The sequence below is a fragment of the Salvelinus fontinalis genome, chromosome 35 (genome assembly GCF_029448725.1).
Source record: "Salvelinus fontinalis isolate EN_2023a chromosome 35, ASM2944872v1, whole genome shotgun sequence".
Taxonomy (NCBI): domain Eukaryota; kingdom Metazoa; phylum Chordata; class Actinopteri; order Salmoniformes; family Salmonidae; genus Salvelinus; species Salvelinus fontinalis.
This window is the reverse complement of record NC_074699.1, coordinates 5,993,733-6,009,432: the sequence shown is the minus strand read 5'-3', so window position 1 is coordinate 6,009,432 and position 15,700 is coordinate 5,993,733. Positions and strand designations below refer to the sequence as shown.

The 15,700-nt window shown below is 42.3% G+C and overlaps 1 pseudogene; it reads right to left on the bottom strand.

Annotated features, from left to right (window-relative positions):
- The window catches only part of LOC129834111 (protein arginine N-methyltransferase 3-like), a 120,833-nt pseudogene extending 113,158 nt beyond the window's left edge, over positions 1-7,675 (bottom strand).
- Between the last annotated feature and the right edge of the window lie 8,025 nt (positions 7,676-15,700).

Below are 15,700 nucleotides of genomic sequence, written 5' to 3'. Positions count from 1 at the left end.
GACCAAGCCTGGCCTGCTGAGGAGTGACGGACTCCATCCTAGCTGGAGGGGTGCCCTAATCCTATCTATAAACACAGACAGGGCTCTAACTCCTCTAGCTACACAATGAGATAGCTAATCTGCCAACTTAATGGAGTCTGCCACTAGCACAGTCATTGTAGTCAGCTCAGCTATCCCCATGGAGACTGTGTCTCGATCTAGGTTGGGCAAAACTAAACATGGTGGTGTTTGACTTAGCAATCTCACTGGAATAAAGACCTCCTCCATTCGTCGTGCATACAATATATTTATTAGAACATACCGTTTAGTAGCAATGCATGCAGGAAACAATGAATATCAACATACTAGGCACACGCATACTGAGAAGCCATTATCTAATGCGTAATTGTTTTTTTCAGCTATTGCCAAACACACGGGTCTAAAATGATGATTCTATTCCTCAATATCATGGAGTGAATTCGTACTAGATGAAAATCTGAAATGAGTATGACATCCTGGCAAATAAAGCATACAAAATGTTCTACATTTCACCAATGTGTCGGAGGACACACTGTCCAGCTGGCTAGAGCGCGATGGTACAAGGAAATCCCGGCCATCCAAAACCTCCCCTAACCCGGACGACGCTGGGCCAATTGTGTGCCGCCTCATGGGTACCACGGTCACGGTGGGATTTCAAAAAGGCTTTACGGCGAAAGCAAACCATGATATTATCTGAGGACAGCACCCCATCAAACAAACACGACAATCATAATTCAACCCGCCAGGCGCGACACAAAACTCAGAAATAACTATATAATTCATGCCTTACCTTTGAAGATCTTCTTCTGCTGGCATTCCAATATGTTCCATAAACATCATAAATGGTCCTTTTGTTCGATAAATTCTGTCGTTATATCTCCAAAATGTCAATTTATTTGGCACGTTTGAATCAGAAAAACACCGGTTCCAACTCGCGCAACATGACTACAAAATATCTAATAAGTTACCTGTAATCTTGATCCAAACATTTCAAACAACTTTCCTAATACAACTTTAGGTATTTTTTTATGTAAATAATAGATCAAATTTAAGACGGGATAAACCGGACGAAAACAAAATGGAGCGAGCTTTCAGGTCACGCGCCCCAACCACAACAGTACACTAGACTCGACCCTCGTTCTGAACAGCCATACTTCTTCATTTCTCAAAAGAAAAACATCAACCAATTTCTAAAGACTGACATCCAGTGGAAGTGATAGGAACTGCAAGCAAGTGCCTTAGAAATCTAGATCCATATAGAAACCACTGTCACCTCAAAAAAAAATATTCATGGATGGTTTGTCCTCGGGGTTTTGCCTGCCAAATAAGTGCTGTTATACTCACAGACATAATTTTAACAGTTTTAGAAACTTTAGAGTGTTTTCTATCATAATCTACCATTATATGCAAATCCTAGCTTCTGGGCCTGAGTAGCAGGCAGTTTACTTTGGGCATGCTTTTCATCCAAAATTCCAAATGCTGCCCCCTATCCCAAAAAAGTTAGGCACAACAAAGTCAAGGTATTGGAGTGACCATCACAAAGCCCTGACCTCAATCCTATAGAAAATTTGTGGGCAGAAATGAAAAAGCGTGTGCGAGCAAGGAGGCCTACAAACCTGACTCAGTTACACCAGCTATGTCAGGAGGAATGGGTCAAAATTCACCCAACTTATTGTGGGAAGCTTGTGGAAGGCTACCCAAAACGTTTGACCCATGTTAAACCATTTAAAGGCAATGCTGCCAAATACTAATTGAGTGTATGTCAACTTCTGACCCACTGGGAATGTGATAAAAGAAATAAAAGCTGAAATAATCACTCTCTCAACTATTATTCTGACATTACACATTCTTAAAATAAAGTGGTGATTCTAACTGACTTAAGACAGGGAATTTTTCCACGGATTAAAATCTAGGAACTGTGAAAAACTGAGTTTAAATGCATTTGGCCTAGGTGCATGTAAACTTCCGACTTCAACTGTAACTAGAAAAGGATTGGCTGATTAGCGTGTTCAGAAGGGTAGATAGAAATGTATCTAACAGGGGTGTAGACCAGGGGTGGCCAATAATTTAGACCCGAGGGCCACATAGGTCCGCATAGATTGTTTTCGGACCGATTTGTTCATCAAAAGAAAAAAGGGCAGGTATTTGAAAATCGTATCCTGTAGGTCCATTATAATTTCGATATACTTTCTATAAAAGTTAAGAGACGTTCAAGAGTGGCCTGGAGTGGCCAGTGCAATCAAAAACGCAATGTTTATATATACTGTGAAAATTATGATATGCCCTTTTACTGTAAGCCTTTTGAAAAGACTGCCTGATATTTCTGCCTGTTTTGGTGGGATGGAGTTTTGGCCTACCTGGTGACATCTGAGAAGGGGCTACGAGAAAAGGATTGCGCTACACACAAAACAGCAAACCCATAGCCCTCGTAATACGATCCATTTTCAACTTCCCTCACAAATATTTCTCCCTCTCATATCCTCCTATCCTCTGGTCTGGCTGGTCTAGTGACATGGGTTCAAATCCAGGCAACAGTCCTTTGACACAATCTCTCTATCTTCTCCCACTGTCGTTCTCTTTCACCATCTGTTCAATGAAATCAGAAAATGTATTTTTAAGAGATACTTCTTTCTGGTTCGCTGAATGACATGAGGGCGAGGTGCAGGAGAGGAGCCAGAGTGTTTATCACCATGACAGGGGTTGCAGCAGGTCGACATAACCCTCATCCACCGCCACCCCGATGACAGGGATAACAATACCCAGTCCAAACCCTGCTTTTCATCTTCCTGCAACCATCCCGTTTCCTACCCATTCTCTCCCATCCTTAACCCCTTTGCCTGGAAAACTCCTCCACCCCTCTTCACCATCCTCTTAAACCGTTTCCCCTCCTCTCCCCCCGGCTATCCTCTACCCCCACCCTCGGGGCCTACCCGGTGGCAGCACATAAGGGATGGCCTTGGAGATGGACGCTGCCTGCTTCCAATGACAGTGCAGGGTTGGGGGAGGAAGAGGGGCAATAAGGGTGTGCGCCGTTATCAGCACTCCACAGTCCCCGGCCGAGAGGCGCTACAGCGCGTAATGAAGTCGCAGTGTTTTAAATCAAGCGCCGTCACCGCCATAGCAATTGTGAATTTATATTTTAAAACCGCACTGCTGAGTTCTTTTGCTCACCTTGTCCTTGAACACGTCCGGGTACATGAAGTCCCCGTAGCTTTCTGTGCGCACTTTATCCTGAAAGAAAGGAACAAAGGACATTCAGGTCATCCGTTACCACGGGGCATAGAAAACATAATCATAGAGCATGTCTTCAGAAACAACATAACACACTGAAACGAATGATCCAATCACCTGAGACCGAGGTGTGTGTCACAGCCGGGCGTACGGTTGTATGTTGTATGTGATGGAGAGTTTCCGTGAAAACTAGAGGGGAGATGACCACAGGATTCTGGAGTGCCATGTTTGTGTTTGTGCTGTGGTGTCATCTCATTGAAATCAGAGCTGACTGGGGGATTTGACTCCACGGAAAACGAGTACAATGCTTGCTCGGCGTAGAAATCTAAAGAAGAGTAGACTCATTCTAACATAGAAATAGAAAGGACTGGCTTCCTTTCAACCATTCCACATGGAATCTAGCTGGTCAGACTGGCTAATTAACCTGCCAATCAAATCCTTACGCTTTTCAGAGGGAGGCCCTTTACATACCCGTGAAACACACATTTATCTCAAACTCACAACTTATCCTCCCTCACTTTGGATGATGCCTTTGCATGCTTTTGATGAGGTGACAGAAACCGAACAAAGTGATAAAATCTTTTGCCAAATTACAGTTAAATCCCATAGGAGCGGTTTCCTGGAAACAGAGATTCTCCATTGAGCTTGCTTTTAATCCAGGACTAGGTTTAAGAGCGTCAAGGAAACCACCCTCACCCCATGCTATTGAAATAAATTAATTGTATCTGTTCCAAAGACTGATCTGACATGACAGCTGACCTCATATTCATTAAACTAGGCTGACATGAGGCGCGGAGGTTCCTTGGAGCAAGGATGATTGAAAACCAGAGCTTCTAGTAATAGAGAACTGATTCTTCCAGATTTATCTTCAATAACTTGACCAGAGATGCAGATTCAACTTTGATGATGGGTCAGGGAAGGAAGTGGGAGGGTTAAATGGTGAGACTACATTTCTCTCTCGCCCTGTCTTACGCACGCACGCTCTCTCACACACACACACATACATAGTGTGATCCACTTTATGGAAGCCCGTAAAAGAGTTGACGATCTTCTACCGCAAACCTGTCACGTGGTTCCCCTTTCCTCCGAGGAAGGGTTTTTGATGGAGTTTAGTCTGACGTATATATAGTGCTAAGCACCAATCAGAGAGAGGCAAAGAATCATGTCGAAGCACTGCGGTAAGTGAGAGAGGAAGAGAGGGTTGACCACCTAGCATTCCTACCCACACAACTTCGAATGCTTAAGAAGTGTGAAATATAATCACCACATCTCAAAGCTCCACCATGTTATAGTAATGCTGATGTTTCGCATGAGAGCTCACTCCTTATTGCTGATTTGTCACTTTGAGAAAAATGTCATGTTATCAACATCGTAGTTTGCATAGAGACGATCATTTTAATTTAATGCTACATCGAGCCTTTCAGATAAACCGCACTGCTAAACCTGCGTCCCTCCTCTCTCTGCAGCGGCTACTGAGTTAAGAATAAACAGCGGTTTAATAGAGGGCATGAATGTATGCATATGTGCAGGCATGCCATTGTGGCAGCGGACCTTAAGCATCTCTTCGTGGATGCTGTAGTGGCCATATGAGCTGAAGTAGGCCTCGTCCTCATCCTCCCGGTGCTCAGCCACGGCACCCAAGGCACCGACCCACATCTGCAATCAATACTAGACCCTGGGCCAGCAACTTGAAACAAATACCATAGTATTTTACAACAGAGTAGGATGAGGTTGCCCCTAGACCCTGATCTAAGGTCAGTTTTGCATTCCCCCCCATGGTTTAAGGTTCGGATTGGCTGATCCTAGATCAATGCGTACGGGCAACTTCTATCAGGAACGTATTGGAACAGATTTACAGCAGCACAGTCACACACGTACAGCACCAACTGCACAACCTTCCGAGAGGACATACCAGTAAATGGAAAGAGAGCATCTATATCCCCCCATCCTCTCCACCCCCCACTCTATGCAGTATTGGAATTTTCCCTCCCTTCTCCTTTTCCTCCTAGTCAAAGGAAAGGCCTCTCCAATACTGAGTTCACTGAGTCCCCCTGCTGGCCGCAGGTGGGAGGTGCAAGTGTGAGAATGAGAAACACCAGTGCCATCAAATGCAGGGATCCAGAGTGTGCCCATTTGGTCGCAATATGAGACCATTTTGACTTGACTGTGCAAGTAAAAAATGTATTGGTCACATCAGTGCCAGCTGCAAATTCTAGGTGGTTACTTCACTCGAACCTTTGTATTTTTGTGGCAGCTAAAATAATGATTTGGTCAAAAAGTTAGGTCCATTACCCTGGCCTGATTCCTTAATGAAAGTGTCTGCCCTGCCCCTGTACCAGTTTCACTGGTAGCTGCTGTGAAGAGAGACACTCTCACTCCCACCGAGCACCCCAAGGAGAGGAAGAGAAAATGTGTCCTGGAGTAACACACTATACTTTACGTCAGAGGTAAACATTTTATTTAAGCAACTATTAAAAGCTTAAATAAAAGAATGCATTTTCAACGGCGAGCGAGTGTTGTGCCTTACCCCTTTCAATGATGATCACAGTTTTGGGTTGCACCTCAACTCACACTGGTTGAGCGCCTTCCACTACTTCCCCTTTCGATTGCTACCACGGTGGTGCGTATGCTTCTCGTATTTCTTCTGTTAGAAACATTTCAATTTGACCCTATCCATATTGGCCAATTCCCTCGAGTATAAAGGGTTAATGTAGTATTTGTCTCTTTTTTATATCAGAAATGGTAGTAGTGGTGATGCTAATAACAGTGGTAGTCGCAGTAATTAACAGTAATGTTAATAGTAGCGTGGGCAGCACTGACTTGAGTTTGTGTTGGTCATCCATGGCTCTGGCCAGGGCCTCCTCTGTGCGCTGGGCCCTCTCCTCTGTAGCCTGGGCCCTCTGCAGAAGAGCAGCAGAGGAGTAGCAGGCTTCACACTGGCCCCTAGTACATCCCCATCCCCTCATAGTTCTTCCAGATCTAACAAAAGGGAAAGAGAAAAAGCGAGGGGGGAGGACTCACTTGAACACAATCAAAACACAGGAAGATAAGACTGCCTACTCTAACAGTACTGTGTACAATTGCATCTCTGCCAAACGTGCAATGCTCCAAACCTCCTTTGTCTGAACCATGCCAGTGACGTCACCCCATGCAAATAATGCGAGAGAATAGAAAACAGCACTGCAGTTTCACTGTTTATAGGAACAGCTCACAGGCTTTGTTGGTTTTAAACAGATTCAAGTTCTTATTTCAAACATCATTGGATATTGATGCAAAACGCCACATCTGGTGAAAACATTCTAAATATACCCGTAATACGGTTACCCTTTATCCGCACTTGATTAAATTGAGGCCTTTTGAGTTGAACAATGAACCTGTGAATGCCAGTACCTATCTGCATGTAAGGGGTCATCCTGTAAAGCTGGCCTCAAGTACTCATCACTCTCCCAGGGAATTGAACACTCCGATATCGTAGACAGGCTCTGCCCACTGCACTTCTGCAAACACAGTCATAATTGTCCATAAACTTGGAAAACCAAGGATGTACTTGGCACGACATAGAAAGGCGATCAGTTTTTAATGTTAAGAAGTAACTGATTCATTTCGGAGGTTCGAGAACCTAAAGTTCATGATTAATCAAATCATAGCTATAAAAGAACACAATTGCAAATCTATAATTATGTTTTTGTTTACATGTGTGTTGGAGAAGGCTCCTGCACACGGTATGCTTGCAATAATTATCAGCAATGGGGCTTTCCACACAAGATATATGCCCAAAGATCATTCTGAAGTTTTGTATCTTCCTGAAATGAAATCCCTGGAAAGGTCATTTGGGGGAAGGATGTTTGGCATACATTTGAAATCCTTTGGGTGGGGGGAAAGCATCACTTATTTAATTAAGACACTACAATGATTTGTTTGTAGATACTACAAAGCCAGTGTTGGTGTCATATGAAACCGTATCGGACGATCTGAGATATGAGTACTGTTAAGATTAGGAATACAATTTCTTTAAATAAATGTATGGCTAATTAAAAACGACCCTATCTGATTATATTCCTAACTTTAATTATTTCTCAGTAATTATTTTGGATACTGATCTCAAAAGCATGCCAAGCAATCGTACCGCAAATACCCTTTCTATGGATTTCCTTTCAGTAAGATCCGAAATACTATACACTGAACAAAAATATAAACGCAACATGAAACAATTTCAACGATTTTAGTTCATATAAGGAAATCAGTCAGTAGAAATCATTTAATTAGGCCCTAATCTATGGACTTCACATGACTAGGCATGGGCGCAGCTTGGGGACCAACCCACTTGGGAGCCAGGCCCAGCCAATGAGAAGAAGTTTTTCCCCACACCAGCGACTCCTGTGGCGGGCTGGGCGCAGTGTGTGCTAACCAAGGAGGCCAGGTGCATGGTGTTTCCTCCGAACACGGCTGGCTTCCGGGTTGGAGGCACGCTGTGTTAAGAAGCAGTGCGCCTTGGTTGGGTTGTGCTTCGGAGGACGCATGGCTTTCGACCTTCGTCTCTCCCGAGCCCGTACGGGAGTTGTAGCGATGAGACAAGATAGTAATTACTAGCAATTGGATACCATGAAATTGGGGAGAAAAGGAGGTAAAAACTTTGACTCCACTTTGAATCTGCGTATTTCTCCAAAGCTCAGTTGTCCTGAGTGCACAGAACTGCCAGGACCTAGGATCATAGGACGCACTGAAGTGTTTTAATCCTGTATCTCTTGACACATTCATGAAAATAGTCATGGCCTCTAAACCCTCAAGCTGAATACTGGACCCTATTCCAACTAAACTACTGAAAGAGCTACTTCCTGTGCTTGGCCCTCCTATGTTGAACATAATAAATGGCTTCCTATCCACCGGATGTGTACCAAACTCACTAAAAGTGGCAGTAATAAAGCCTCTCTTGAAACCTTGACCCAGAAAATGTAAAAACAGCACGAGACAAAAAATAAATAAAAATGAACACAAGGCTTTTACCCTCGACTAGGAATGCTTCGGAGAGTCGATCGCGATTGACCGGTTTGTGACTGCTGCTCTAGAAAGTTGAGTGAAGTTCAATCTCATGCTGATATTTCTGCACTGACTGCTGCACAGCAGTCTCTGAATACTGCACACGCAACTTAGCGGGAACATTGCTTGGAACTCTGAGCTCCCCCCCAATGTTTTCCTATGGACAGGTATGCTGGTCTATTTCGTCAACCATCTCACAAAGTGTATATTTTGACTTGTTCAAGTCGACACCATTTTCAAATGTGGATAATCTCCTCTTTCTAATAACATAAGGTTGAGCAGCGTACTCTGCTGTCATCGATTGCTAGACCAGAAATAGTTGTTGCCTTTTTTTTCTTCTACTTCCTCCTTACGCAGACATAAGCACACATGACACCATCGAGGTGTGGATGTCTACTTTCTACACGAGTTGTTATTTTTCATTTTCGTCCTAAGAACAGATTGTAGTGGTAAAATAAAAAAGGTAGAAATGTTTGTGCCATTTAAGGGATATGGAATTCTAAGCATCACTCCAGTCAGAAGAGGCTCAGCGAAGTTTCATTTCAATGAATTTGCTATGGCCTCACTCAGTCAACATTATTTGGCAGTTTTTCAGCTTTGGTTGAATTTTGACTCATTCTATTGTCCAGCCTACTCCTATCCAGGCCCGCTAGCCTGGCGCTGGCTGTGTTCTCTATGTGGTCTTAAGCATTAGCATGTAGCATGCAGCCCTGGGTGTATGTGTGCCATTCAGAGAGTGAATGGGCAAGACAAAACATTTAAGTGCCTTTGAACGGGGTATGGTAGTATGTGCCAGGCACACCGGGCTGTGTCAAGAACTGCAACGCTGTTGGGGTTAACACTCAACAGTTTCCCGTGTGGATCAAGAATGGTTCACCACCCAAAGGACATCCAGCCAACTTGACAACTGTGGGAAGCATTGGAGTCAACATGGGCCATACCATATGTGAATGAACTATTAGGATTGTCAAGGGAGAGTGTAAAACTGTTCATTTTTGATTGCCAAAGCAAGTGGAATAAACAATGTTAACATATGTTTGACTGTAGGCTACAAATGCAACCTTTTTTTGGGGGACATTAAATGTACTGTTCGATTAATACATGGCTACTACTATGAGTACTATGTACCTCCCTTCCTTCTCTTGAAAAGTAATATGTGAACGTAATTGCTACATTTTACCTGGGATATCAAATATTTTATAAGTTACATAACGAAGACAAAATTATATTTCATGATATTACTTTGTCTTTACAAATCTATTCACTATTGGCCAAATGCAGTCACCATCCACTTCAGCTAGCATTTCCTGTTTGTAGGCCTGTTTAAAAATGTACGGTAAAGCACTTTTGATGAAGTGTAAAAAATGACACTGGCTGTACTATGATGCATGTGCTGGTATTTTATGTACAATAAGGTTTCCAATATTCTTAAATCTGACATGGGTTTAAGTTACCATTATTATTATTATTATCTCATATGGCTGAATTGTAGTGTACAGTCGTGGCCAAAAGTTTTGAGAATGACAAATATTAATTTCCACAAAGTTTGCTGCTTCAGTGTCTTCAGATATTTTTGTCAGATGTTACTATGGAATACTGAAGTATAATTACAAGCATTTCATAAGTGTCAAAGGCTTTTATTGACAATTACATGAAGTTAATGCAGAGTCAATATTTGCAGTGTTGACCCTTCTTTTTCAAGACCCTTGCAATCCGCCCTGGCTTGCTGTCAATTTACTTCTGGGCCACATCCTGACTGATGGCAGCCCATTCTTGCATAATCAATGCTTGGAGTTTGTCAGAATTTGTGGGGTTTTGTTTGTCCACCCACCTCTTGAGGATTGACCACAAGTTCTCAATGAGATTAAGGTCTGGGGAGTTTCCTGGCCATGGACCCAAAATATCGATGTTTTGTTCCCCGAACCACTTAGTTATCACTTTTGCCTTATGGCAAGGGGCTCCATCATGCTGGAAAAGGCATTGTTCGTCACCAAACTGTTCCTGGATGGTTGGAGAATTTGCTCTCGGAGGATGTGTTGGTACCATTCTTTGTTCATGGCTGTGTTCTTAGGCAAAATTGTGAGTGAGCCCACTCCCTTGGCTGAGAAGCAACCCCACACTTGAATGGTCTCAGGATGCTTTACTGTTGGCATGACACAGGACTGAGGGTAGCGCTCACCTTGTCTTCTCCAGACAAGCTTTTTCCCGGATACTCCAAACAATTGGAAAGGGGATTCATCAGAGAAAATGACTTTACCCCAGTCCTCAGCAGTCCAATCCCTGTACCTTTTGCAGAATATCAGTCTGTCCCTGATGTTTTTCCTGGAGAGAAGTGGCTTCTTTTGCTGCCCTTCTTGATACCAGGCCATCCTCCAAAAGTCTTTGCCTCAATGTTCATGCAGATGCACTCCCACCTGCCTGCTGCCATTCCTGAGCAAGCTCTGTACTGGTGGTGCCCCAATCCCGCAGCTAAATCAACTTTAGGAGACAGTCCTGGCGCTTGCTGGACTTTCTTGGGTGCCCTGAAGCCTTCTTCACAACAATTGAACCGCTCTCCTTGAAGTTCTTGATGATCCGATAAATGGTTGATTTAGGTGCAATCTTACTGGCAGCAATATCCTTGCCTGTGAAGCCCTTTTTGTGCAAAGCAATGATGACGGCACGAGTTTCCTTGCAGGTAACCATGTTTGACAGAGGAAGAACAATGATTCCAAGCACCACCCTCCTTTTGAAGCTTTGTGTTAACGAGAGAATCACTGACATGATGTCAGCTGGTCCTTTTGTGGCAGGGCTGAAATGCAGTGGAAATGTTTTTGGGGGATTCAGTTCATTTGCATGGCAAATAGGGACTTTGCAATTAATTGCAATTCATCTGATCACGCTTCATAACATTCTGGAGTATATGCAAATTGCCATCATACACACTGAGGCAGCAGACTTTGTGAAAATTAATATTTGTGTCATTCTCAAAACTTTTGGCCACAACTCTATTTACAGAATAACCTGTGTTGTACCATTTTTTATCCACTCGATGGCAGTAATGTGCTACCACTTTCAAGAGGTCTACTGTGAGAGTTTTTCTATTCACCCTTCAAGTACAGAGCAAATGTCCAAATGAATGAAATTCCCTGAATGTTGCTTTATGGATGTTAGATAGGACTGGTTGTGATCCAGTCACGTGACATGCAAAGTCATATGTAACAGATGTAAATCGTACTCTCCTTGCGTTGTGTTTTGTCCAAATAAATCACCCCAGCCAGTGGTCCCAGTTGAACATTATTTATTGTCTGTTGTTAAATAGGAAACAGCACGTTAGTTGTGCAGGGCTCAACGATGTTGATGGCTGTCGATGGTAAAATCTGTAGCATGAAAACATCTGTGTTAGCAGTGGGCTTATGTGACCATTACATCGGTGTATGCTAGCTAACACACTTATTTACAGCAATCATATGCCAAAGCACATCCCAGAAAGCCCCTCAATCCCTAACAGGTACCATATACCCACACATGTATAAATCAGTAATGTACAGCAAAACTGTACACATTGTAAAATATAAAATAGCAAACAGTATTCAGAACGTGACCTACCCCTTGCATCACATTTTCATACTGGGGAGACCTGACGTTCGCGATCTCCTCCTATCTGCATGCGGGGCCAATCACAACACGCCTTATTGTCATCAGAGTTGAACCAATCAATAAGAATGCCTGGACATTGAATACACCTTTCTTTAGAGGCAAGTGGAAACATAACCAACCCTGTTACACATACAAAGTGGGTAATGTTGAGCCCCCAACTCCTGTCTGTCACTCACATCCATTAAACATCTTAAACATATAGATGAAGGTGTGGTCTGTACTTTGTGAATATTCCCTTTTGATTACACATATATTCCCATTTGTTGTCTCTGCTATAAAATAAAGAAGAGAGGAGAGGGGTCAGATAAGATGCAAAGGCCTGAGGCTACAGCCCACTACCAAATGACCAGCCAGGCTAAACATCTGCAATACACTCTCCTCCCCCACTTACTTACACAAATACAATTCAAGGAAGATGTTAAGTCTGTATTCACAGGGTAGCATTGCTGATCTCGGATCACTGATTGGATCCCTCTATGTATTATATGACAAGTCACGTGTAATAAAAAGCTTTTTTCTAAAGTGTTATAAATGGTAATTTGCACCAAAAAAAATCTCAAACACAGTTTTTGCTTTGTCATTACGGGGTAGTGTGTAGATTGAATCAATTTTAAAATAAAGGCTGTAACATAACAAAATGTGGAAAAAGTCAAGGGTCTCAAATGGACTCCAAGAATAACTCCTGCTCGCTACTGCCACCCTGAGGACTTTCAAAGCTACTAACTTGTTTGAATAGGCCTTTTTCCAATGCTAAAAATCTTGTTTATATCCGAAGCACACATTTCTTTGGTTGTCAATAACAATGACTTAAGTGTGTGTATAGGCAATGGCATGGAAAAAATACATTTTTTGAATACTTTTCGGCACTGGGGCCCAAGAAACAGGTGTGAGGAGTCTGAATCAGAATGATATTCCCTATAATGTCATCAATTCAATAATAAAAGACAAATTGTGTCATCTCCACGATAACTTATTACATGTGACTTGTCCTATAATGGGAAGTTGATCACGTGTCCAGTCCTCAGTGCTGAAACAGCAGCTGCATCTGCATCTGCTGACTACATAGAGACCTGATTAGTGATCCTAGATCAGCAATGCTACCCTGAGACACTTTGTGAATACAGACTTAGATCTTCTTTGAATTGTATGTGCATAAGTAAGTGGGGGCGGGGAGAAGAGTGTACTGTAGGTGTGTGTGGTACCCTGACTGGTCAAATGTTAGTGGGCTGTAGGCTCAGACATTTATTAACATGTCAGTGGCAGTAATTCTGAAAAACAACTATATTTTATAGCAGAGAGAACAAACTGGAATATTTGTGCTATTAAAAAGGGAATATTTACAAGGTACAGACTACACCTTCAACTGTATATGTTTAAGATATTTAAAATGGGTGAGGAGTTAGGGGTTCAACATTACCCACTTTGTATGACACTTGAACGTTGCATGTCACGTGTCTGGTATCCATCAAAGCAACATTCGCAATGCAAATGCAGGGAATTGTGTTAATTTGGACATTTCCTCAGTACTTGATGGGTCGTGGCCAGTAGTGAAAAGATGTGTAAAGACAAAGTAATATCATGAAGTCTCCTTGTCCTAGCATGTAACATTTGATTTTGGATCACAGGTAGAATACACATCCAAATGAGCCAGCTATACACTCTGTACAAAACAATATGAACACCTCTTTCCATGACAGACTAATAAACATGTGAATTCAGGCAAAAGCTATGATCCATTATTGATGTCACTGGTTAATTAAATCCACTTAAATCAGTGTAGATGAAGGGGAGGAGACAGGTGAAGCCTTAAGACATTTTGATTTCATCTTTATTTTAACAGGGAAGACATTGAGACCTAGGTGTCTTTTTAAAAACATGCCCCTTATAATAATACAACAAATACACATTAAAATACAAAAACATAGTCATGGGAATCACAAAAAAAAAAAAAAAAGTCCCCAATCAATACTTAATTGCCTGAACAGCACCAGAACATCTAGAGGAAATGTATTTAGAATTTTGTTCCAGCAACCTGGAAAATTTAAAAGCAGATTTGCATAGCTCGATGGAGACCCGAACACAGAACCCAAATCGTGCGCTATCGTGCATAAATGTATTTTGTCTCTCTACACCAAATGCGATCACGACACGCAGGTTAAAATATCAAAACAAACTCTGAACCAATTACATTATTTTGGGGACAGGTCGAAAAGCATTAAACATGTATGGCAATTTAGCTAGTTAGCTTGCACTTGCTAGGTAATTTGTCCTATTTAGCTAGCTTGCTGTTGCTAGCTAACTTGTCCTGGGATATAAACATTGAGTTGTTATTTTACCTGAAATGCACAAGGTCCTCTACTCCGACAATTAATCCACACATAAAACGGCCAACCGAATCGTTTCTAGTCATCTCTCCTCCCAGGCTTTTTCATATTTGAACTTATATGGTGATAGCATCTAAACTTTCATAGTATTACCACGACAACCGGCAAAACAGTTCGTCTTTCAATCACCCACGTGGGTATAACCAATGAGGAGATGGCACGTGGGTACCTGCTTCTATAAACCAATGAGGAGAAGGGAGAGGCAGGACTTTCAGCGTGATCTGCGTCAGAAATAGAAAGGAGTTCTATTTTAGCCCTTGGCATCGCAGACGCGCGCAATAATTGAATAACATGGATTTCTACATTTATTTTGCGACACTCGCGCACGCAACGTGTCAGGTCTGGTCAGCATGTAAGCTTGGGAGGAAACTCAAGGCCTCACAGGCCTGATTGGTGTCACACTTTTGCCCCAACTAACACACCTGACTCTAATAATCAACTAATCATGACCTCAGTTTAGAATGTATTTAGTTTCATTGGGATTGAGAAAAAGTGTGACAATTCCTGCAGAGGCTAGGAGTCTCCCTTCCCTGCCATAGGAACCTTGAGTAACCAATCCCATGAACGGGTTAGGCAACTTGTTGTCTATATTTTAACAGCACAATTAGATATGAGGGGAGTTTATGCCCTAGCACTACACAGCTGATTCAAATAATCATCAAGCTTTGATTTGAGTCCCTTTGAACTGGGTATGCTAGTAGGTGCCAGGTGCACTGCTGGGTCTGTACATGTGAATAGTCATGAATCTGAGCTTCCATTAAGTTGTGTAACATCTAGAACTAGGCCTACCATGGAAAATATATAAAACATTGTGGAACACACTAAGAAAGGCACCACATTCCTAGTAGGCCTTGTATGGTGTGAGACATCATCATTGATTACATTTCCCCATTTGGTCACAAGAATCAAGTCAGGCTTCATCATTTGCCTAGGAAGGATTCGTAACTTTCTGTGGACTCCACAATGAGCTGCGCTGTGTAAGAAAATCGTACTTTATTCTTAAAATTAGCATAGTGGGCGTGGCTACCAGGAAGAGGATGCAAATATTATTACCGTTCTCCTAGCTGCATTATATTATGCATATTATACACGATGGCGGATTTTTTTTTAAATAGATCGAAATGCCGGCTTTTATTTAAAGTTCCCTCATTGCCATATAAAGTGACGTCATTTGCGCTGCGGTCAGAAGCAGTGATGCCAACTTAGCAATTTTATTGCTAGATTTAGCAACTTTTCAGACTACCCTGGCAACTTTTTTTCAAAAACAGCACCTAGCAACACATTTAGCTACTTTAAAAAATGTAGTTGGAACTTTTAGCAACTCAAACGCTAAAATGCATGCATTTTCCCTCTAAATGACACTCACATTCAGTCACAACACACATGCCTGG